This window comes from Sminthopsis crassicaudata, chromosome 4 (assembly GCF_048593235.1).
Source record: "Sminthopsis crassicaudata isolate SCR6 chromosome 4, ASM4859323v1, whole genome shotgun sequence".
Lineage (NCBI taxonomy): Eukaryota > Metazoa > Chordata > Mammalia > Dasyuromorphia > Dasyuridae > Sminthopsis > Sminthopsis crassicaudata.
In genome coordinates, this window is record NC_133620.1 from 20,021,932 (window position 1) to 20,047,345 (window position 25,414).

A 25,414-nucleotide genomic window follows, 5' to 3' on the forward strand; every position below is an offset into this window, starting at 1 on the left:
TCTTCTGTAAAATTGGACCATGTGGTTCCCTGCGTTTTCTTCTAAAGATCTCCCATCCATCCTATCCCCTGTCCATCAATCTTCCCCAAACTTGCTCAAAAGCAGAACTCAGGATCACTGTCTATCTGGCCCTCAAATCCCTCCAGTTAGGCCCCTTTTCTACCTTTCAAGTCTTTTTATACTTTCCTTCCCATCCCTTATTTTATGATCCATTGACAACTGGCCTGCTTGCTGTATCTTCCAACAGTCACACCATCTTCCCCCTTGTTATTACAAATCTTTGTTTATTCACTCATTTCAGTTGTGTCTGACTTTGACCCCATTTGGGGTTTTCTTGGCAAAGATCTTGGAGTGCTTAACTATTTCCTTCTCTAGCTCATTTTACAGATGAGGAAACTGAGGCAAACAGGGAGTGACTTGCCCAGGATCACATAACTAGTGAGGGTCTGAGGCCATATTGAACTCCTAAAAGTGAAGATCTAATGCTCTATCTATGGCACCGTCTAGCAGCTTCATGCCCCGACTTATAGAGCTGATATAATTCAGGATGTAGGATCACATTGTCTCCAAGTACAGCAACCAAATCCCAGAGGATTAGCAGGATGGTAAATGGCCGGGAGTTCATGTTGTATGAAAATCGTTTCCAATAGAATTAGGCTTGTTTAGCCTGGAAAAGAGAAGACTTAGAGCAGACTTGATAGCTTTTTAAAAGCATTGGAAGGATTGTAATGTGGATAAGATTTAAGCTTGTTCTAATTGGCCCCGGGGGACAGAACTGGGAACAACAAGTGAATCAATTAATCTGTTACAGTTGGGGGCCATTGGGGTAGAGGCAATCACAGGCAAAACAGCTGTTCCCTCTTTGCCAGACTTCCCTCCTCCAAAACATGGGCAGAACCCTTCCTTCCCAGCTCTTCCCTTCCTGGCCCCTGGGCTGGGATTTCCCCCTTGCCAAAGCTCCTGCTCTCAGAGGTAGAGAAAGTCCTTGGAACTAACACATGAAAGATGGTGCAGGTAGAAACAAAACTGACCACATCTAATTAATTGCCTGTGAGGGCAGCTCTCCAGTTTACCCATCATCCTTCCAACTATTTAAATCTACTTACTCATGGCTCAGGCACTGAGTAATTGCTGATGGTTTGGATTCGAGTGGTTTAGTCTTTCTCTACTATTGGAAAGCTTATAAAATTATTCATAAATCAGAACTCATCGAGATGCTTTCTCATTTGTCTATAGCTTGACACATGGCCCCAGACTGAACCTTTTTCCTCTTATCTTTGGCAAACCACAAATTATTCATTGGTTTTCTCTTTTGAGAGATCTTCCCCCCCCCCCTGCCCTTATTTCACACACACACACACACACACACAAAAGACCACAAGAAAAAAACCATTAGTATCTATCTCAGAATCATAGCTTTAGAGCAGAAGGGACTTTAAAGCTTATGGAGCCAAAATTCCTTATGTTTCAGATAAGGAAACTGAGGCAATGTGGCTGAACCCAAGTCCTCTGACTCCAAAGCCATTGATTTTTTTTTCTTGATTTTTTTCCAGTCTTCCTCAGATTTTCTCTCGAGTGAGTTGGCTTTAAATTCATAATTAAATCAGGAATTATGATCAGAGTTAAGTCAACAAAACCTTTGGAGTAAATCTGCCATTTCAGGGATGGGAAGAGAGAAATGAGGGAATTGAGGTCTAGCTTAATCTTTCAAGGAGCCCAGACTGATTCAGTCCATTCCATCTTTATCTTTCATGAGGGTCCTGACAATATGGGCTGTGGCTATGCTGAATTGTTTCTCTTCCTTCTCTATGATCCTACACACCTTTGTTTCAAGTCCTTTATCTACTGCCTCTCTTTCCCCAAAGTGAAAGCTCCCAGCCCAAGCCCCTGTTGACATGGCTGCAGTCATGGCCATACTTGGCCAGGTGATGGAGACAGACAAGAAACAATACTGGTCCCCATGGTGCACAAGTTCATCTAAATCCTGGAGACTTTCCCTATGGACAGATAAGTCCCCAAAAGTCTGGGACAAATCAATCAATTAGCATTTATTAAGTGATCACTACATTTCAAACACTGGAACTATGTCCTGGGAAAACAAAGGTAGAGATTAAATGGTTTCTGCCCTCAAGTAGTTTATGTTATATCGGGACATTTTGAAAGGAAGTCAGTGTACTTGATTCCAGGGAAAACTTCCTACCCATCGCAGCTCTCCAAAAGAGAGCTTCCCTTCCACTGATGTCTTTGACCCAGAGGCTTTGGTACAATTTACACAAAGAACAGTCAGTCGATAAGCATGCTCATAATGTGCCAGTGGAACTAAGTGGTCCCTGAGGCTTCCAACTCTGATGTTGCATGTTTGTCAATCAGCAAACTGCCATATTTAAATTTTTCCTGGAAACAAATAATAACAACCTCATCATCAATCACGCTGTCGTTCATGTGAGGCTCTGTCGTTGTTGGACAGAAACTAAGGGCAGAAGCATCAAACCCCAGAATGGAGAACCCGCATTCATCATTTCCATTCTGTCCAAACTGCTGAGCTTTCCCTCAAGCTTTTGGCATCCTGCTTGCTCCTTTGTGGTCCTGGGAGATCTAATCAGTAAGACCATCTTTGCTATATGTGACCCACCCAGCATCATTTTCCATGACAAATATCCTTTACTCCTTTACTGACTCTAAATTACTTTGGATCTCTTCATTTTCAAGCAATACGACAGAAATATTGTTTCATCCTCATCATGTGATTCTTTATCAACCAAGAAAATAAACTTGGCCCCTACTTGTCAAAAGGTTTTCAGAGCATAATTATAGGTAGGATTGAGACAGATGATGTTGAAACAAAAATGACAAAACTTCTTAAGGGCTTATTATGGATTTACTGGGGTAGAAGCTAGGAGAAGATATCACGTTTAAATAAGTCATGTTCCAACCTTCAGGAGTTCTGCTGTCCAGTGGCTCTCTTCTACAATGAGAGGATTCAAACCAGTTGCACTTGTTCAACGATGAAGAGAGCCATCTACCCCCAGAGACAGGACCATGGAAACTGAGTGTGGATCACAACAGAGCATTCTCATTCTCTTTCTTTCTCAGTTCTTCTTTTTCTTCCTTCTTGATGTGATTTTTCTTATGCAGCAAGATAACTGTATAAATATGTATACATATATTGGATTTAACATGTATTTCAACATATTTAACATGTATTGGACTACCTGCCAGCTAGGGGAGGGGGAAATTCTGGAATAAAAGGTTTTGCAAGGGTCAGTGTTGAAAAATTACCCTTGCATATGGTGTGTAAATAAAAAGCTTAAAAAAAAAAACACAACTCGAATAACTGAGGAGACAGTCTCCTAACAATATGGAGCTACCAACCAATTAAAATGCCTTTCTTTGCTATAGTAAAAAAAAATTCTGCTGCCCCATAGCCATCTCAGGATAAATTAGAGGCAGCTTGATGTCATACAAAAGAACTTGACCGAGAGACAGTAGACATGTACACTATTTCCTAGCTTAGTTATTTTGGTTAAATCCTCTCTCTACTTTGAATCCTACTTACTTCTCTATTTCTACTGCCCAGTTTACTGATTTTTAAAATTTAAAATGGGTAGAGTAAAATGTAATGTACGATACCTTTCCTTGTAAGGTATGAATATTCACAGAATCATAGTATCATTCTTTGTTTTTTTGAGTTATTGTTTATTCTTTGTTTTCAAAAAGGATCAAGGATTGAGCCTCAAAGGTCAAAGAGTCCAACTCTCTAATTTTACAGAGAAGGAAACTGAGGCTCTTGGAGAAGAACTGACTTGTCCAAAATCCCATCCCCAAGGTCTTCTGATTCCAGAGACCTTTTATATTACACCTTTTTTCCATTGTCTGCTCTGGTACAATTGGACAGCACTCTCCCTTCAAAGGACAAACCACACTCTAATACCCATAGGTCTTGACTGATGGGTCGCTACCCGCTCTGGTGCCTCCTCCGGCTGTTGTACTCCTACCCAACCTTCAAAATTATTTCTAAGTCCATCCCACCAAACAAAAAAAAAATCAGGAAGTCTGAGTCTTCCTGTTATTGATGAACTCCCCCTTCAGATCTCAGGATTATGTTGTTTTCGTACTTCTCAAATGGACTTACATAATACTATTTTACATGTTGTTGGTTTCTTTCCTATCAGATTGGGGCTTTCTGAAGATTGGAATCAATGTCTTAATTAAAAGCTTATCTCTTCCAGCATAAAATACAAGACTTTGAATATAGTGGGTGATTAATTTATGAATCTGGATTAATTGAAATAGAGCTTGAACACTGAGCTGGAATGAATAGGATGTAATATAATAGAAATAAAAGGAGTTTTACATTGGTACAAAAACTCAGCTTCACAAGTACAAGATGAGAGGGAATTGTTATTCAGCCACTTTGATGAAATTTAAGTTTAAGATGAAGAGTAAGAAAATTGCAAACTCAATACAAGATGGCGTGTGATGTGTCGGCCAAAATAATTCATGTGATTGCAAATTGCATAATTTCTAGGAATACAGAAGTGATGGTCTTACCTTGTTCTGCCTTCATCAGGTCTTATCTGCAGGTTCATCTTTAGTACAGTTCTGACCATCATGATTTCAGAACACTCGTCAACTGGATAGTGGCAACCAGGATGGTGAAGGATCTTCATCGGTGTCATGAGGATTGGTTGAAGAAACTGGGCATATTAACCTGAAAAAAAAAAAAAGGAAATCAAGAAGAAAAATGAAAGCTGGCTTTAAGTCTTGAAGGCAGGGAGGAAAACCCTGATATTCAGAGTCCCAAAGTACAAGGGATTGGCTGTGAAGGTATTGGGTTCCTCTTTCTTTGAGGTCTTCAGGATCTTAAAGCCAGATCATCCCTCCTTGGGGCTGCCATGGAAGGTATTCCTTCTGAATATGGGTTGGACAGAATGACCACTGGATTCATCCAAATTTTCTGTTCTGTCATTCTGTGATTTAATCCCACAAAAATGTGTTGGAGTCGTGGATTTGGAATCATTTAATTCAGATAATTTCAACTCCCAAACTCAGAGGAATCTATAAAAATGGAAACTCATGAAGTCTCACCCACCCTTGAACGTGACATCCCCAGTGTCTCAACTTGAAGACCTCCCAAAGCAGCCCATATACTTTGGAACAACTCTCATCATTACAAATGTTCTTAACTGAAGTCTTATTTTGTTCCACTGTTACTTCTGCATGTCTTGGGGCTGTAATCACATCTACTGAAGATCCAGAAAAGACATTTCTTACCACCAAATTCCTTGTTCAAATCCGAAAACTCTGTGATTCCATCAATGGAAATGACATTCAAGAAAAAATCCTATTTGATTTGCTGCCCTACCCTAAGGATTATGGGGCATTCCCAGCTGCAGCTGATGCTTCCATCTATCTTGTCTTTCCATTTTGAATATAAGTTCTCTGAAGCAAGGACTGTCTTATTTTTCCAATATTGAACCTATTCTATAAGGAATAAGTACTTACCACATGTTTCATACATTCAGACATTCATTCTTTCATTTATTCACATACCCTCTGGGACCAAGTAGATCAAGTGAGGAATAGAAATCCCTCTACTCCAGAAATCCACGAGCATCCCAAAGTTAGTGCATACACGGGCATTCATGATCCCTGACATTCCTTAAAAGAAGCGATTTTTAATTTTCGAACCTAAAGATCCCAGCAGGAGTGGGACCAGAATATACTTTTCTTTCTTCCTTCTGTTCTTTTATACAAAATTCTGCTGCAATATTTCATTTAAATTTAACTGATTCCTTCAGAAATAAAGAGCTGGCAAGGACCTCGGAGACCACTGAGGCTCTTTTGTGAAAGGATAAACTGAGGCTCGGGACCTGATGCCAGGTGTTTGTTGAATTGGTTGAGTTGGAATTTGAACTCAAAGCTTTCTGTATTGCAAGTTCAGTCCCTTCATACACCCTCTGCTGTGGTTTAGGAAGCAAAGCTCACACAATAGAATGTGTACTGCCTGTAGACCGAGGACTTGGATTATTTTTGCTTCTAATGCTTGCTCACCGTGTGATCCTGGGCAAGTCACTTTACCTCTGAAAACTTCAGTTTCTCCCTCTCCAGAGGAAATGATTGAGGAATGAAGTGTAACTTGTGTCAATCCATATTTACATCTCTGGTCTATTAGAACCCTCCCAAAGACTTGCTTGGATTGTGACATTCTCCTGGGTAATAAGAACAGACATAAAGAACAACGTACATTTACACGAGGGTTCCAGTTTCGTACAGAGCTTTACCAGGAAGCCTTTCCAGATCCCTGTTAGTGCTAGTGACTCCCTCTGTTGATTATCTTTGATTCTTCTGAGCTATATCTTGTTTACCTGCTGGCTCTTCCATTAGACTGGCAGGGGAAGGCAGGGCTTATTGGCTTTCTTTGTGTCCCCAGCGTTTAGCACAGTGTTTGGCATAAGTTTCACAAATAGCAACTAGACTGTGCAGTGGAGGGAGGGTTGGACCTACAAGACTGGAGTTCTAACCTAGCCTCGGTTACTTACTCACTGGGGGACCCTAGGAAAGCCATCTAGCCGCTGCCTGCCTCAGTTTCCCCATCTGTAAAATAATTATAATAATAGCACCTAGCTCCCTTGATTTTGAGCATAAAAGAAAGTCATTTTTATAAAGTGCTGTGCAAAGCTTAAAAGTAAATGCTTGTTGTCTGACTTGACTTTGCCTATATATGCATATATAATAAAACAATATATTATGTTATATATCTATATATAAATATGTATACATCTTGTAGCTAGGGAAAGGAACTATTGCATATTATATACATACATGCATAATCTCTTATGAATGTGTAGTATATACACATGTATTTGTGTGAATATATATGTACTTTATCATTTTCTGTTCACAATCCATGAGACAGGTGCAATTTATTATTACTCGTTTATCTATTTTGCAGATGAAGAAAACGAGCTTCGAGTGAACTAACTGTCCCATTTCAGAAAGCGGCTGAGCAGGCTACGGACCCAGATTCCCCGATTCCAAGCTCAGAATTCCCTCCACTGTATCACGCTCCAATCCCCATCATGGCCCTTAGAGAAGGGATGAGTGAAAGTCTGATTTTCCTCAGGAGGGTCTTGAGGAGGTCAGCAGGTCAGAGGCTACTGGGGTGGCCGGGTCCATGGAGGCAGCAGATAGCTGGAGCCTGGCTGGAGTCATGGGAGCCTCTCTGCTTCCATGAAGAATGGCCCGGATTTCTGAGAAATGGCTATGTAGCATTTCCTTTCCTTATCAGGGGCCACTGGGGGTAATTTCTCTTTCCTCACCAGATCAATGACCTTCCCGCTCAGAACAATTTGTTTGCATTTCTCTGATGCCATGTATTTATCCATACCCTACTAATAATAACTCACTTCCTCCTTCCTCGTAGTGTGTGAAAAATTATAAACATCTCTCGTAGACTATGAGGTAGATTGGGTTTTTCCCATATTTTTCCCATTTCCCAGATGAGGACACTGAGCAGGGAGCTGAGGGAATGATGCTCCCCACCTTCCTGTCTTTGAGCTCTTCTGTACAGTTGATTTTGATGTCTCCAGGGTCTCTTTCAGTTCCTGTGATTTTGTTCAATGAGAAGAGTAGAGTCCCCAGAGTCATAGATTCAAAGCTAGAAGAGGAACTCGGAGGTCAGGGAGCCCATCTGTGCTATTTTACAGCTGAAGAAACTGAGACCCAGAGATGTGAGTTGTCTTGCTCAGGGACACACAGCAAGCAAGTGCCAGCGGCAATTCTTAAAAACAGGTTTTTCTGGCTCCAAGTTCAATGTTCTTCCTTGAGACTGATCTAGAGGCTCCCACCCTCCCTCCATCATTTGTTGTCTGTGAGGCTTTAGGCACACAGTAGGACCTCCCTGGGTCTCAGTTTCTCATCTGGAAAATGAGGAAGGGTGAACTAGATTTCTCTAAGGACCCTCCCGGGGCTGGTGTTATCGTTTTGGGAGTTGTTCCCAGTGGAGAACAAAACCAGACTTAGGGTTTGGTTCCTTTGTTCACTCTAAGGGGACACAAGGGGGCACCTCTTCAGAATATATTAAATATATCTCTACAAAGGTTCAGGCCAAAAATACAAAGATTTTTTAAAAAATAATCACACTTTCCCTAATTTCAAGGAGATTACTTTCTATTGGGAGAAGACAACATTGGCCCTAAGCCATTATGGCAGATTTTATGACATCTATAATGAGAAAATCCAGATGATGTACTTGAGGAAAATGTCAGGAGCCAGGAGAAAATGCCTTTAGCACCTGGGTTCTATAGGGGCTGGCAATCAAGGAGGGTTTCCTAAAGAGGCCATTGTTTGGTGTGAGTCTTAAAAAGAAGGATTCTAAAAAGGAGGAAAGGAAAGGAAAGGAAAGGAGTACATTCTGAGCATGGAGAACAGACTGTGTCAATAAGTGGATGCATTTAATTTGCTTATATTATAGCACATATATGAGAGAGGGATACACAGAAGAACAGGAGGAGAGAGAGAAGCGAGGGAGGGAGGGACAGAAGGAGAAAGAGAATGGGAGGGAGGGAGAAAGAGAGGGGGAGGGAGGAAGGAAAGAGAGAGAAAGAGAGAGAGAGAGAGAGAGAGAGAGAGAGAGAGAGAGAGAGAGAGAGAGAGAGAGAGAGAGAGAGAGAGAGAGAGAGGGGTGGGGGGGAGTTTAAAATTATGGTACACATTTACAGAGTGATATAGATTCTCTTTGTAATTTCTGCTATGATCTCATTTGGGGGCTTGAGCTGAACAAAAGAGATGATGCTGACACCTATTTTTGTAGCTTTTCCAGAGTCCTGAAAGAATATGTAAGTGTGGGATGTTCTAGGCTGGGAAGGAGTGAGCAATTCTGGTTGGGTGTGGGAGGTTTCTAAATGAATTGTAATTAGTCCTTTCTCAGGCAGTTGTTCCCCCTTCCATTGTTCTTCCCCAGTGGATTTGAAAGGAAAACTATTCCCTCTTTGGACTGGAATGGAGGTGTTGGATGTAAAGTTATTTCTGAGGGGAGCAACAGGGAGAGAATGCTGCTACTCTCAGGAAATTAAGTGCCGGCCACATCTGCTCCCTGGGCAGGCACATTTAATCCCCTCTGGATGACTAGATTTGCGATTGGTATCAGATAAAGGGTGGGGAGAAGGCTGCAAAGTTAAACGGGCAGTCTCCCCAAGAAAAGGGAGGGTAAAGAGAAAGCAAAGGACATGATGGAGAGAAGCCCATTTAGGGAGCAGGAAATGACTATGAACTGGTGGGCAATGAGAGACTGATGAAAGAAACAAAGGGGACACTTTCTGCAGCATGGAACCTCCCTGAGGTACTGTAGGTACCAGCCTGGTTACTCTCCCATGTTGGCAATGTTTGGGGCAATACAGAGTTCTGGACTAGGAAAAAAAAGAGTTCTGTGTTAAAAGTCAGGAGAATTGAACTAAAATACTGCCAGCTTTATTCCATTATATCTGGCAAACCTTCCTCACTTTCCCTTTGGTCATCAGAGAAATGGGAATAATAATAAAAGATACTTTTAAAGAGGAGGGAGAGTGGGCAAACCTTCCCGGGCTCCAGAAATGCTGGCTTTTGTGATCATTAACTGTTCCCTCTTCTCCCCTGCCCATTGGGCTCCAGAGCAAACACCAAATGATATTAATGCTAGTCATCCTCATCCCCTATAATTTAAATCCCTTTTGCTTCTCTTTTATTGGCTCCCAAAGCCATCTGTGAACTTGGAATAACCATCCAGATAAAACACTGTAACGCAGTAACATTGGCTGCTCTTTTTTGAGAAATGGGAAACAAAATGGATGATGACCACGGCCAGGTTCTACAAATTCCTCCTGGCAAACATCAGCCAACTTCAGGAACTTCATTGTTTCTCGTTCTCTGTCTCCTCTCTGCCCATTCCTAATCCCCATATGGGTTATTTCTCCCATATGTATCCCTGGAGGCAAGATTTCTTTTCACATTTACTTTTGTATCTCCAGTGCTTAACCCAGTATTCTAACAAATTCATTTCCATCCTCCCTTCCTTTTTCCTTCCTTCTCCCTCTCCCTGTGTCCAAATAAGTGTCCAAAAGTCCCCTCTCTCACGAGCCCGACTCACTCTTCGCACTCCCAGAATGGAACTACCATCATAGTAGACAGCCCAGACTTTCTGGGAAGAACCGTTTCCTTTTTGTCTTTGTGTCTGTAGTGTCTAAATGTTTCACGCAGCTCAAGGGCCCATTAGGTTCCCCGGAGCTGCTCTATCATAGTTTTGGTCACAAAAACCCCCAAATCTTCTTAACATGTTAGTTATTCATGCTTCCTCAGCTCCTTCTTATCTTTAAACAAGAAGTAGAATGTTGCACTTCTGATGCTTAGCCACGGGGCCTGAACATGGCAGAAACTTAACAAACGTTTATTGATGGACTTAGAGATGCTTACCTGTGTGACCTCCTTTACACAGGCCTCAGTTTCCTCATCTGCAAAATAAAACAATTGAACCTGATGGCCTCCGATGTTCTTTCTAACTCTAAGAATATGAATCTATGAACTGACTGATATCCTCCATGTTTCCCATGTTCCATGTTATCAGTCTATTTTCAAATAGCCACGAGGCAAAACAATTGATTAAAATCCTTTGCCAATCAACCAATTGGTCAATAAGCATGTATTAGTCACCTAGTATGTACCAGGCACTATGCTAGGAAGTAGAGGAGCAAACAAGAGGAATGTCAGTCCTTATCTTAAAGGAGCTTACGTTTTATATTTCAAATTTTTTCCATATTAAAGCTTTTTACTTTCAAAACATATGCATGGATAATTTGACAACACTGACCCTTGCACAGCCTCCTGTTTCAGATTTTCCTCTCCTTCCCCCTACCTCCTCCCTAAGATGGCAAGTAATCTGATATATGTTATACATGTTAAAATATATGTTAAATCCAATATGTGTAAACATATTTATACAATTCTCTTCTTGCACAAGAAAAATCAGATCAAAAAGGGAAAAAAATGAGTAAGAAAACAAAGTGCAAGTGAACAATAACAAAAAGAGTGAGGATGCTACCTTGTGATTTACCCTCAGTTCCCACAGGCCTCTCTCTGGGTGCAGATGGCTCTCTTCATCCCAAGATCATTGGATAATCTCATTGTTGAAGAGAGCCACGTCCATCAGAATTGATCATTGTATAATCTTGTCGCTGCCGTGTACATTGTTGTCCTGGTTCTGCTCCCTTCCCTCAGCATCAGTTCATGTCAGTCTCTCCAGGCCTTTCTGAAATCATCCTGCTGAGTGTCTCTTATAGAACAATAATATTCTATAACATTCATATCCCATAATTTATTTGGCCATTCCCCAGCTGATGGACATGTACGTTTCCAGTTTCTTGCCTCCATAACTATTTCTGGGGCACCTTAATTAACAACAACCACAAATAAATATTGCCCTCAGCCATTAAAGGACAGTACCCAAAATTATCTCTTCTCTGGGTCTACTAAAGGGTCATTGAATTCATTCCCATATCATGGAGGCTGGAGATCCAAGTCCTGGATCTCTTGGGGTCAGGATAGATGACTTTATGTGCAGAGGAAGGAGTCTCTTACTTCCTGCTACTCCAGTTCCCTTAATAGCTGATCTGAAAAGGCTTTAACTTTGCGAATTAACCTTCTTTTAATGACTCAACTATTAAGTCTGCCCTGGAGAAATTTCCCCAAATCAAATATCAATAGTTGGGTTTTTTAATCACTAACTTGGTCATGCTAATCACACGCCCCTCAGAACCTTTGGGATTTGTCTGAACAATGCACAGCTCTGTGCTTCTTGAGAGTTCCCAAGGTGCTTTCCTCTGAGCAGTCCCAGGAGCTATGGTGTGCCATTAGGGCTGTCACCATTTTATTGATTAAAAAAAAAACAAAAAACTCAGCTGCTAAAGGTCATGGCAACTTAGTCACAAGGTAAAATTTGAACCCAAGTCAATTGTTCCCAATATTTTTTTGTTCAGTGAACCCCTTCCACACAAATAGCACCAAAAGCAAAAGTTTCTGAGTCTTCAGGGTAATTGAATATACCATTCACAATAATCTATAATTATTAACTGCTTAAGGTGCCATTGAAGATTTTTTTATTGTAAACCCTTAGAACCAAGGGGTCTATAGATGCTAATATGGGTGATAGGGTAATAAAATCTAGAGCTGGAGAGGATCTTAGAAGTGACATAGGCTGACCAGGTCAAATTACAACAAAGGAAACTGAGACTCAGATACAAAATTCACACAGATGGGAATTTGCCCATTTCTCTTTCCTCAGTATTCATCACTTTTTCCATCACATAAATCGGTCTTCTCTCTTCAAGCCCAGATCTCCTATTCTCTACCATCTCTTCAGCTGAAGGGTAGAAGGGGGAAAGCTAAGGAAGACCAGGTGTATTTTTGCTCCTGAATGGCCATGGCCTCCTTGATGACATCTTGTGTAGATTAAGTGTCAAGAGCCTGCAAAATGGCCTGCTTGGCTGCCGGAGTACCCTGAGAACCTTTAAGAGATGATTTCTTTTGAAATCCTAATATAAAAGTAGTCAGCATCCTTCTATAAAATCTTTATCAGACACACACTGGATGCAGAAACCTCTGCTGGAAAGGGAAAATACAAGATCGAGATCCTGATAACTGGCATTTTCAAGAACACTTTAACATTTGCAAAATCCAGTGATGGAGGTTTTATAGCTAACCTTATCTCCATTTGGTAGAGGAACATCAGGATTTAAATCTGAAAAGCAAATAAAAGGAGGAAGGGAAGAAGAAAACAAGATTTATTAGGTACTCATTGCATGCTAGGTGCACCCAATCTGGGGCCATGATTTTAAAGTTCAGGAACTGAGAGCAGGTTTGGCAAGGGATGAAATCCAGGCTGGAGCCCTCTACAGAATCATGGCTCCAGAAGGAACTCACCAGTGGGAGAAGTGGGTGAGCCCAAATGAAGGAAGTTCTAGAACCAGGATTAATGGATGGAAAGCATAAGATATGACAAATCTCTCTGGGGAATTGGAGCAACTTCAAAGTCTCAATGGATTCCCATTCCCTGGAATTTTCATGGCGGGATGGCTGCTCATCGGAGTGTTCCAGGTCAGTGACAACATGGGACCAGTGTTGCTTAGTGTTAGTATTCACTTTAGGCAGTAATGTTGTCCACGTATTAGTTTGACCGGATGCTGCCAGATTCTGCTTTATTTGGTCTGGAATATTGGGGGAATCATTTAGCATCTTCTATACCTCAATTTTCTAGCCAGTAAAATGAACGTTTCTACCTCACCGGGTTGATAACAGGAAAGGTACTTTATAGACAATAAAATATCAGATAAATGTAAACTATTTATTCCTTTTCCTAAAAAGAATAACTGTTTATTTTTTTTAATCTTTCAATTTACAAAATTAAAATTTAAAATTAAATTATAATTTACAAAAATTTCTAAATATGCCCTTTTCCTTTCCCTTTCCCCCAGCAAATATAAAAAAGAGGGGGAAAAGTAGTTCTTTAAAAAATAACTAGCAACAACAAAATCTGACAATATAAAATATTCCACATTCATAAGTCCCATTTTTGCAAAGAAGGGAAGGCAAAGCATTTTTAAAATTTTCCCCAAAGAGCAAATTTCATCACTATTATAATTGTTGTCTTTTATTAATGTTTTCATTTTTGTTTCACTGGTGCTCTTTTAAAACATATCCATATGGAGAGAGACAGACACAGAGACAGACAGCAAAGAGAGATGGAGATACAGAGACAGAGAGAGAAAAACAGAGACAAAAAGAGAGAGACATACAAAGAGAGACAAGGGAGAGGGAGAACTATGGCTTCTAATTGGCTCCTTCCTTGTAACAAAAAAGCATAGTTAGACAAAATAAACCAATGGTCACATCTGACAGTATAAACCTTGCTTGCTCCTCACCTGTAGTACCCCACCTCTCTGCCAAGTATCCAAAAGCTTACTTCCTTATCAGCCCTCTGATAGCTTAATTGTGCAGTAAAGTGATCAAACATCTGGAGTGTTGTTTTCTTTAAATTATCCTAGCCATGGGACAGCTGGTTCTGCCAATCTTCCTCTAAGCAATATTTCAGAGGAAAAGAATGGGTTTTCTTGCATTTATAAGAATCAGGACGGGATGAGCCAGAATGAGCTTGGGCTGGCAGGGTCTTGTTTACCTTTGGCACATTTAGGAGGCTCTCCTGCTCCATGGATTTTATGGCTGCAAAAACAACCCTCCTCAATAAATTGTGGTTGCTGGGAAAATTAGAGAAGACTGGCATGTCTCAGAGCAACAGCCAATTGGTTTGAAGAAAGATGGATTAGTCTGGCTGAAGTGCAGAGAAAAGAGAAATAGTGTTCGACACCAATCTGGCCCCTGGGGTTCATCTCTCAGGACTGATGAATCTACATATTTTATGGATTGATTTTGGCTCTCAAGCCAAAATATTATCACTTCATCTTTTTAATGACTGGGGCTGCTTCAAGGAAGGGGATATCTTGTTCTCTTAGATTATGGGTTCCCCTGTTTAAAAAAAGGAAGGGGAAATCAAAATGTGTTCATAAGAATTACAGGGCAAGAGCACCAGGCCTGAAATCAGAAAGACCTGAGTTCAAATCCAGCCTTAGACACTTAACACTTCCTAGTTGTGTGACCCTGGGCAAGTCACTTAATCCTAATTGCCTCAGGAAAAAAAATTACATGGCATCTCAACCCAGGGTGCATTCTGGATCTCTGTATTTAGCATCTGTCCAAATTGACACAGCTGTGAAAGGCGCAGCCACAGTGAACAAAGAAACAAAAGTGATGAGAATGGATTGAGGGAAGGTTCTTTCTACTTCCTAAATCCTCCATCTTAGACATTCATATCTATCATCCCAGAGAAAATCCTTGAATCAATGATTTAGCTAGAGGCCTGCAAGAATGACCCATCTCCTTAGCTAATTTGTAGATGACATGGAAAAGGGAGAAAGAAAGGAATGACAGAGACATTTATCCAAAAAGATTATGACATGATAAAGCTTTGAAATCAATCTATGATGATCACATTTGACGGAGAAATGTAAAATGTGAATGTTTAATAGTTGCACATTAGTTGACTAGTGTTTAAAACTCTATTTTGCAAGTAGGATAGAAGAGGAGTGATCTATTAGCAGTTTGTCTGAAAATAGATCTGAGGGTTTTAAAGGATCAAAAGCTCACTTAAGGGTGCCGGCCAAAAGAGCTCATTTAAATTTGGACTTCAATGAGAGAAGCCGAGCTCCCGGCAAGAAGGTGGTGATAGTGTTTCTGTGCTGGGTGGTGGTAAGACAGCTTATGGGGCACCGTGTTTAGCTCTGGATGCCTCATTTAAAAATATATTAATAAGCTCCAGACTAAACTTGCTATTTGGAACTTGCACTGATTTCTGCTGGCTCTGCCTTCTGGTGCCAAAGAGAACAAATCTAATCCTTCTTTCATTCAATGGGCCATCAAAAAACGAACCCCACCTTTCATGGCCTTCTAAGTCTTTTTTTTCCCCTCTCTGGGGTAAGCATATTCACTTTCTTCAACCATCCTCACATAACACAGATTCAGAGCTAGTTGAAGGAAGGGGATGTCTTGTTCTCTTGGATTATGGGTTTCACTCTTTTAAAAAAGGAAGGGAAAATAAAAATGTGCTCATAAGAATTATAGGGCAAGAGCACCAGTCCTAAAATCAGAAAGACCTGAGTTCAAATTTGGTCTCAGACACTTAACATTTCCTTGCTGTGTGACTCTCTCTCTCCCATAATATAATACAATTTAATAAATATAACATGATGTAAAATATTATTATTATTATTATTATCATTGCTGTTGATGGTGATGATGATGTAATATCTAGAATGAATATTATACTTTAAGGTTAGCAAAGTTATTTTACTCTATTTCATTTGATCTTTGATACAGCCCAGGATAATTGGGTCTAGACCCATGGTTTAGAGCAACAGGTATCTAATGCACATCTGGCAATGGTCTAAGTGTATCCCAAACCAGATTAAAATATAATTGGGGAATGTTTTTTTTTAATTTTTTATTTTTTTTATAATATTATCCCTTGTATTCATTTTTCCAAATTATCCCCTCCCTCCCTCCACTTCCTCCCCCCCATGACAGGCAATCCCATACATTTTACATGTGTTACAGTATAACCTAGATACAATATATGTGTGTAAATACCATTTTCTTATTGCACGTTAAGTATTAGCTTCCGAAGGTATAAGTAACCTGGGTAGAGAGACAGTAGTGCTAACAATTTACATTCGCTTCCCAGTGTTCCTTCTCTGGGTGTAGTTATTTCTGTCCATCATTGATCAACTGGAAGTGAGTTGGATCTTCTTTATGTTGAAGATTTCCACTTCCATCAGAATACGTCCTCATACAGTATTGTTGTTGAAGTGTATAGTGATCTCCTGGTTCTGCTCATTTCACTCAGCATCAGTTGATTTAAGTCTCTCCAGGCCTCTCTGTATTCCTCCTGCTGGTCATTTCTTACAGAGCAATAATATTCCATAACCTTCATATACCACAATTTACCCAACCATTCTCCAACGGATGGGCATCCATTCATCTTCCAGTTTCTAGCTACAACAAAAAGAGCTGCCACAAACATTTTGGCACATACAGGTCTCTTTCCGCTCTATAGTATTTCTTTGGGATATAATCCCAATAACAGCACTGCTGGGTCAAAGGGTATGCACAGTGTGATAACTTTTTGGGCATAGTTCCAGATTGCTCTCCAGAATGGCTGGATTCTTTCACAATTCCACCAACAATGCATCAGTGTCCCAGTTTTCCCACAGCCCCTCCAACATTCATCATTATTTGTTCCTGTCATCTTAGCCAATTTGACAGGTGTGTAGTGGTATCTCAGAGTTGTCTTAATTTGCATTTCTCTGATCAGTAGTGATTTGGAACACTCTTTCATGTGAGTGGATATAGTTTCAATTTCTTCATCTGAGAATTGTCTGTTTATATCCTTTGACCATTTATCAATTGGAGAATGGTTTGGTTTCCTATAAATCGGGGTCAGTTCTCTATATATTTTGGAAATGAGACCTTTGTCAGAACCTTTACTTTTAAAAATATTTTCCCAATTTGTTACTTTTCTTCTAATCTTGTTTGCATTAGTATTGTTTGTACAGAAACTTTTTAGTTTGATGTAATCAAACTCTTCTATTTTGTGATCAATAATGATCTCTAGTTCTCCTCTGGTCATAAATCCCTTCCTCCTCCACAGGTCTGAGAGGTAGACTATTCTCTGTTCCTCTAATCTATTTATGATCTCATTCTTTATGCCTAAATCATGGACCCATTTTGATCTTATCTTGGTATATGGTGTTAAGTGTGGATCCATATCTAATTTCTGCCATACTAATTTCCAGTTTTCCCAACAGTTTTTTCCAAATAATGAATTTTTATCCCTAATGTTGGTATCTTTAGGTTTGTCAAAGATTAGATTGCTATAGATGTACCCTTTTTTGTCCTTTGTATCTAATCTGTTCCACTGATCGACTGGTCTATTTCTTAGCCAATACCAAATGGTTTTGGTGACTGCTGCTATATAATATAGCTTTAGATCAGGTACACTTAGATAATTGGGGAATGCTTAACAAAATAAATAAAAATGCAATAAAACAGAGATAATGTTAACATGTGGTTTTCTAAGTCTGTATGTGACAGATAAGAATCCCTATGTGTGGCTTAGTGGTCTTATTCTGTTTGAGTTTGACACAGCTGGTCTAGCAGTGAATAGAATCTTGTACCTGAGTTAAAATTCAGCTTCAGATACTTTACTGGTCATGTGACCCTAGATAAGTCCCTCAACTGTCTCAGTTGCCTCCCTCCGTTTCTTCAACTGTGAATTGGGATAATAATAGTATCTCCTTCCTAGAGTTGTGAGGCTCAAAAGAAGTAATATTTGTAAAACACTTAGCACAGCGCAGGGCATACAGTAGGCATTTAATAAAAGTTTGTTCTCTTTCCTTCTCTCTTTTAAAAATGAGACATCCGGGTGAAGGGAACAAAAAAGTTGGAACAGAAGTTTTTACAAGGGTCAATGTTGGAAAATTATCCATACATATGTTTTGTCAATAAAAAGCTATAATATTAATAATTTAAAAATGAGACATCCATAACAGAACACCCTATTCCTTATGAGGTCAGAGTGAAGAAAAACTTCCTGGAAGTCCTGTCTATCTCAATGTCTTCCACATTGCATTATTTTCTCACATTGTGCTTGAAGTCCATTAAAACTCTCAGCTCTTTTTCAGGCTGCTTTGGAACTCTTCTTTTTCTGTCCTTTCCTTCCCTGGTATTATGGTATAGATGTCCGAATTAGAGCATCTCAGAATCTAAGAATCTAAGAGCAGCTTCCATCCATATGCCATCCAACCATGGGCTAGGAAACCTCCTGGAGCGAGGATGTGGGGGACTCCCATGTGACGTTCTAGGTTCATCCCTATTGAATGCCACCTTGTTAGATTCAGCCCCTGCTCTAGCATGTCCAAGGTCCTTTTAGACCCAGGATTGGTTATGCAGAATATTCCCTGAGCTTCCCTCCCATCACACTTTGTTTGGACCTTTCTTGTCCTATGCACAGTCTTCCTGGCACTGTATTTGATCCCAGTCACATGTTATCTGCCCCTATTAGACTGTAAGTCCCTTGGGCTCAGGGACCACTTGCACAATGGATTTGTTGACTTGCACAATGACTCTTCCACAGCACCTGCCATGAGATCCCACCTTGAATTAATGACTAGCAGTCTCAGGTTGAGGAGAACAGAGGGTGGAAACTTGAGGATATGTAAAGAGTTATTCCTAAGGAAAAGGAGGACTCCAGCCTCAGGGCCCACACGCCAGCATCAGCTACTTTTTATTTTCTGGGTTTTGTCCAGCCAGGGAACGGAGTTCCTAATTCTTGTGACAGCAGGAATTGTATCCAGTCCCCCTTTCCCATTTCATCCAGTTCAGTCCTCATGGGCAGTCACTTGGGCCATGGACCAGGGTCGGGTATGTACAACCAGGGTCCCATTTAGACCTACATCTTCTTCCTCAGAAACACATTTTTAAGAGAATAAAATAAAATACATAGGTTTACAAAGGAAACCAATTAGATTGGGATGTAGCCATCGATTGTTGTTGTGTTGTTTTTTAATTCGTAGGGCAAGGTTAAGATGGTCAATATTTTCCCAGGAATTCTGAGGTTCCATGTCATAGGAATAGGTTCTGAACCCAATAGAATCACTCTAAATAGGGATTATACTTTAAAAAATAACAATAACACGAGTATGACAAGTGGGAGGCTTGGCAGGGCAATGATTTTGTGAAAGAGATCTGGAGGTTTTTTACTGAACCGCAACAATGCAGCAGAGCAGCCCCACGGAGGGCAATGGGAACATAGAATTCAGGAGGCCAAAGTCCTGCCGCCTTCAGCACTGTTAAGACCACATGAATGAAATTTGAAGTTCAATCTTGGCTGTGGCATTTTAGGAAAAACATAAAAACAGTGGTAGCATGTATAAAAAAGGCAGCTATAGTGGTTAGAGCACTGGGATTGCAATCAGGAGGATTCATGAGTTCAAATTCAGCCTCAGAAGCTTACTAGCAAGACATTTTCCCTTATTTGCCTCAGTTTCTTCATCTGTAAAATGAGCTGGAGAAGGAAATGTCTCTGCCAAGAAAACCCCTTGGAGAGGTCATAAAGAGTCAGACAACAACAATATCATAGATAATGGCAACATCTGGCATTTATATGACACTTAAGATTTGTAAAGCACTTTACATAGATTATCTCATCTCATCCTCATGATATCCTGTGATGTAGGTTCTGTCATACAAAGTTAAAGGAAAAATATCTTTATCACAAAAAAAGCTTGATTATGTAGAAAAGATGTTAGTTTTTATTTTGCTTGGCTCCAAAGGGAAAAAAATAAGAGTGATGGGAAATTATTGAGAGGCAGATTTAGAAGCAGTCAGGAATGTTGGACTTGGAAGAGAGGAAGGAGTTGAGTTCAAATTCTGCCTCAGATACTATGGATGTGAACCCGAGCAAGTCATTTAAACTCTGTAAGATGGGGATAATTATAATACCAACCTTATTTTGCCCATCTTAAAGCACCATATAAATGTCAACCATTATTGTTATTACTTCAATTAACATCAGTGAAAAAGAAAACAACTTCCTCCCAATTAGAGCTGCTCCAATGTAGAATATCTGTCCAGGGAGTCCCTTATTCTTACAGATAAATAAATCGAAACCCAGAAAGAGGAAATGAACATGGTGACGTCCAAATAGTGGAGCTGGAAGGAAAGCCCAACCTGTCTCCTAATTCCTGTTCAGTGTCCCTGCCATTCCACCACCTGTCACCTTGATTTAACCTCAGACTCCAAAGTGTGCCTCAAAAGACTTATTTTGAACTTTTATTTGCATTTCAGATGAGTGAGGGTTTTTCCTTTAAAAAAAATTAATATAAACAGTCGCGTTCATTCTTGACCATGGAGGTTGGGTGGGAAATAACCGAAAAATGAAAAGGAGGCTTCTCGAGCAGGAATGTTGTAAAAGGGGGTGGTCTTGAGGGGAGGCAGGGCCTTTGGCTAATTTTATGTCACCTCCAAGCAGGAATCTGGCAGACAGAAGAATTCTGTCTTTACTTTGGAGTTTTCAGGCCTCCTTTCCCTGAAGCTGGTTGGCAGAGCACAGAGGGATGTTTCCCAAGGGGGTTCTGGGGGAGAGCAGACCAACCTCCTGGAGGTCAGAGCTGCTTTGTGGGAGTCCTGCTAAGAGTGGGCAGTTGAGCCAAGCCGAGCCAGGGAGAAGCTTGGGCCCAGCTGCTTGAGGTGGGTCAGCTTGAGCCCAAACAGTGCTCCTTTGTGCCTAGGAGAGGTTTCTACCACGGGAAGGTGAGAAGCAGGAGGGGAAAGAATTAATGGCCTCATTACAGTCTGTGTCCTTTCTAGACCAAACAAAAACTGTTCGAGAAGTCATTCCCATGGCTGTTGCTGTCTGCTGGGTGTGAGAACGCCCGATTGAGGGAGGCAGGTGACCATCAACGGCCTGGCCTGTTTATGGACGGCTGCTCAAGTGCCTGCACACCTTGAACGGGGCTCTGGGTGGAATCGTGGGATCTTCCAATTGGAAGGAAATTTTAAATTCAGCTGTCACTTGTCACATGCATGACCTGGGTCGCCTGCTTCCCCAGAACCACCTACCATCCGTTTTCAGGCCTAGCTCCATGATCCTCTGGTTTGCCCCCCCAAAAAAACGGGGCTACTTTGCAGAAGGAAATTGAGGTGAGGAGATGAGATGGGATTTGTCCAGAGCTATCAGCTCAATTAGGGGTGGAGCAGGGACTAGAACCTGGTACCGTGTCCAAAGGTGATTGCTCTTTCTATAATCAAATACACTGGAATGGGGTTTCCCAGTGGCCTACCTGCTCCTTGGAGGCAGGGGATGTTTTATTTGGTGCTTGTACCCAAGTTGTGCCTCAAGTTGTACCCCAACTTAGTACATTTATAACTCCCCTTATATAGTATATATAATATGATATAAACATGTATTATATATGTTATACTCCTCTTTAGATCACTCAAAATGGCTTTCTCTCTGTGGCTTACAGGGGCATTGTACCCACCATTTCTGGGTCTGACTGCCAGAGGGGTCCATGGCCCCCAAAAAGGGCGAGGACTCCTGTTCTCTAGAAAGCCTTTCCTAATGGTTTCTGTAATATTACCCTGAATTAGCCTTCTTTACATACTCAGTCTGAATAGATTCATGAGAGACATCTCAGTCTAGGAGACAGGTGTTAGCTTAAGAGCAGCTTTTGCTCCCACTGGCGGTGTCGTTCTGGGCAGTCCCGCGCCTCTGGAGGCAAACTTTGAGAATTCTAAAATGGTAGAAAAGGCCCTGGCCTGTGAGAGTGAGGGGCTGACCTCACCTGGGAGTTTGTTATTCCAATGAAATTAGAGGCCCAGTCTGACTCCTTTATTCTCCTCTCTGTCTCTGCCTCTGTCTGTCTGTCTCTGTCTTTTTCAACCAATTAGTCTTTATGTGTATCTTCTGCTTATCTTTCTTTATCCATCAACTGCTGTATCTGCTATCTGCCTGTCTTTCTGTCTCCCTCTCTCTCTATATATGTGTATCTGTCTGTCTTTATTAACCAATTCTTATGTCTGCTTGTCTGTCTTCCTTTCTAGTTGAATGTTTTTCACTCTACTTATCTATGCCTATCTGTCTGTCAGCTCAGAATCTGTCTTTCTGTTTCTCTGTGTCTATTTGTTTTTCCTTCCTCCCTCTTTTCCTTCCTTCCTTTGTTTCTTTCTTCTCTTTCCATCTCTCTCTCTCTCTCTGTCTCTCTCTGTCTCTCTCTGTCTGTCTGTCTGTCTGTCTCTCTCTGTCTCTGTCTCTCTCTTTGTCTCTCTCTCCTCTTCTCTTCTCTTCTCTCTCTCTCTCTCTCTCTCTCTCTCTGTCTCTGTCTCTCTCTGTCTCTCTCTGTCTCTCTCTGTCTCTCTCTCTGTCTCTGTCTCTCTCTCTCTCTCTCTGTTTCTCTCTCTCTCTGTCTCTCTCTCTCTCTGTCTCTCTCTGTCTCTCTCTGTCTCTCTCTCTGTCTCTCTCTCTCTGTCTCTCTGTCTCTGTCTCTTTCTCTCTCTCTCTCTCTCTCTCTCTCTCTCTCTCTCTCTCTCTCTCTCTTTCTCTCTCTCTCTCTCTCTCACACACACACACACACACACACACACACACACACACACACACACACACACACAATGCTTTAGGGTTTGCTTTCTTGATTCTCCAGCCCAGGAGCCTTGGATGGAGTCCTTGCCTCTTCTGCCAGAGGTCAGTTCCTCCCTTCCATCAGGCCCCTGGGCACTTTGGGGATGCGGGATGCCTTCAGATGCTCTAGCCTTTCCTGGCCATTTTTGTTCAGACCTGAAAAAAAGCAGACAGAGCTTCTCGCCTTTGGAGACAGCTGGGAAATGGCCTCTTATCTCTCGGTCCTGGATTAACCTGTAATTGCCCTGCACCGGGAGTCTCCCTGCCCATGACTTCTCTTTCCTATTGAGCCTTTCCAGATTCTGGTGAATGGACCAGGGTGATTCTGGGTTTGGGGCCTTTGGAATGAGGCCCAGGGCACTTAGCTGGACTCCATACATCTTACTGACTTTTTGAAATAACTTTCAAGGCTCTGGAGGAAGAAGTTAATGTTTGTCTCTTTCCCTCCCTCTCTCTCTTTACTCTCCTGTCTCTATCACTTTCTTCCTCTCTGTCTATCTCTCTCTTTTCGCTCTCCTGTCTTTCTCTTTTTCTACCTATCTCTGTCTGCTGGTCTCCCTTCTCTCTGTCTTTGTCTCTTTCTATCTTTCTTCACTCTTCTGTCTCTGTCTCTACCTCTCTCTGTCATTTCTCTCCCTCCCTCTCTCTGTTTCACTGTCTCTGTCTGTCTGAATGTCTCTCTTTTCTTTCTCTTTCTTCACTCTCCTGTCTCTCTGTTACTTTCTACCTCTTTGTCTGTCTGTCTGTCTCTCCCTCTCCCTTCCGCCCTCTCCAGTACCCCTCTACTCCCTTCAGAAGGTCTGGAGGAGACCCCCGGAAGTGGGAGGGGGTGGGGACAACGGAAAAAGAGCTGGAAGCCACGGTGAGAGCCCCTGGCCTGGGAGCCGATGATCCCTTGGGAGCTCGGGCAGCTCCTCTGGGCCCCGAGCTTCTCCAGCCCTAAGCCTCTAATCCGGGCTCTGCTCCAGCTCCCTCTCCATCAGCCCGTGCCTCCCTCTGGCCCCTGACCCCGACTGCGTCTCACTGTGGCCACACTTTTCCCTTTGGGGAATCCCTGGCCGTTCCTTAAAGCTCCGTTCTGCCCCTCCCCCCCCAATCTTCCTTCATAGCCCTCCTTTGGACCAATGGGGCACTTCCTTTTTGTGTCTCTCTAACACACTTTCATCCCATTAGGGACCCAAACTCTCTGGGCTACAATCACGCCTCCTGTACTGACTAGTTGTGTGCCCAAGAGCCTGCCTCTTAATCTCTCGGCCTCAGTTTCTCTATCTGGAAAATGGGGATCTTCATAGCATTTACAGGGCAGGATTGCCTGGAAGATTAAAGGAGAGTCTGACTCTAAAGGGCGATGAAAACCTATGTAAATGTCAGCTACCAAAAAAGGGCCGATTTCTCCTTATTTCCACCGAGGAGCAGAAAGTGGGATTTGTTCTAGCCGAGTTTTGCGTCAGGACTGTACCGCAGAACGAGGCCCGGAAATGGGGTCTGGTCAATGTTTGCTGAATAATCTGATCAATGGGTTAATCGGTGACCGGTCCCTCCCCGGCCCCCGCCCAGACATCCAGAAGACACAGAATCACATCAAGTTAATTAACTGCCCGGCCCTGGCTGAGCGCTGGGGACGCCGAAAACTAGCGGAAGGAGTCCTCGCCGATGGGGGAAGGGCAGGGAGAGGCGCCCACGGGCTCTGGAGTCAGAAGCCCAGCCCTGGGAGGCAGCGGTAAATCACAGAAAAAATCCCTTCCTCTGCTCTTCTACACGGATTGGACAGCAGAGGGTCAGAGGGGGCTGCGGGGAGTCCCTCTTCTCCCCATTTTACAGAGGAGGAAACTGAGGCCCCCGGAAGTAGAACTGAGGCCGCCCGGGCTAGTCCAGGGGCAGAGCAGGTGAGGGGTTCCAGTTAGTAAATGTCCCCAGACCCGGGGCGGTCAAGGGAGTGCCCTCTGCCCCCAGGACAGAGCCCGAGTCTCGGCCCCTCGGGGGAGGAAACGACCGTCCCCTGTCAGGGCAGCGCCGGAAACAGAAACAAAAGAGAACGGAACGGGCAGCGGGACTGCGCATTAGCTCCCGGGGGAGGGTTCCGGGGGATCCAGCTCCCTGAGGGAGCCCAGGTTCGGGGCGGGCCTCCGGCGCCCGCGTCCCGCTCCCCCGCCAAAACCCACTAACGCGAAGCTTGGAGACGCCCTGAAACCCTCCCCCCGCGGGGCTCCCCCTCCCCCCCAAGGAGCTGCGGTTTCCGATTCAGATACTTAGTAGCCGTGCATCCTGAGCAGAGCCGCGGCTCTTCAGCTTTAGGAGCAGCAGGGACAGTGACACTGACCGCCGGAGCCCGGGAGGACATGACCTGTAACTTCCTCGTGGGCATCCCAGACAGTGTGTCTGACAGCTAAAGAGTGCCAGTGTCCCAGTCACTGCGAACTCGGCTTCTCCGGACTGCGGCCGGACTCGGTCTGTCCCCCCTTCGAGCGGCCCCTTCCTTGTAACTTTCTTTGCAAACTTAAATGCTACAACAAATAAAATAATAAATATAGTAGAGTAATAGTAATAGTAGTAGTAGCAGCAGTGGTAGAAGTGGTAGTAGTAGTAATATAGTAG

The 25,414-nt window shown here is 42.4% G+C and overlaps 1 long non-coding RNA gene across 2 annotated transcripts in view; it reads left to right on the forward strand.

Annotated features, from left to right (window-relative positions):
* The first annotated feature begins 12,837 nt into the window (after positions 1-12,837).
* The window catches only part of LOC141541593 (uncharacterized), a 29,331-nt gene continuing 16,754 nt past the window's right edge, over positions 12,838-25,414 (forward strand). The window contains exon 1 of one of the 2 annotated variants that reach the window (XR_012481852.1): positions 12,838-13,125. This is a non-coding gene — a long non-coding RNA (uncharacterized LOC141541593). The remainder of the gene's footprint in view (positions 13,126-25,414) is intronic. The other variant, XR_012481851.1, reaches the window with a different exon arrangement.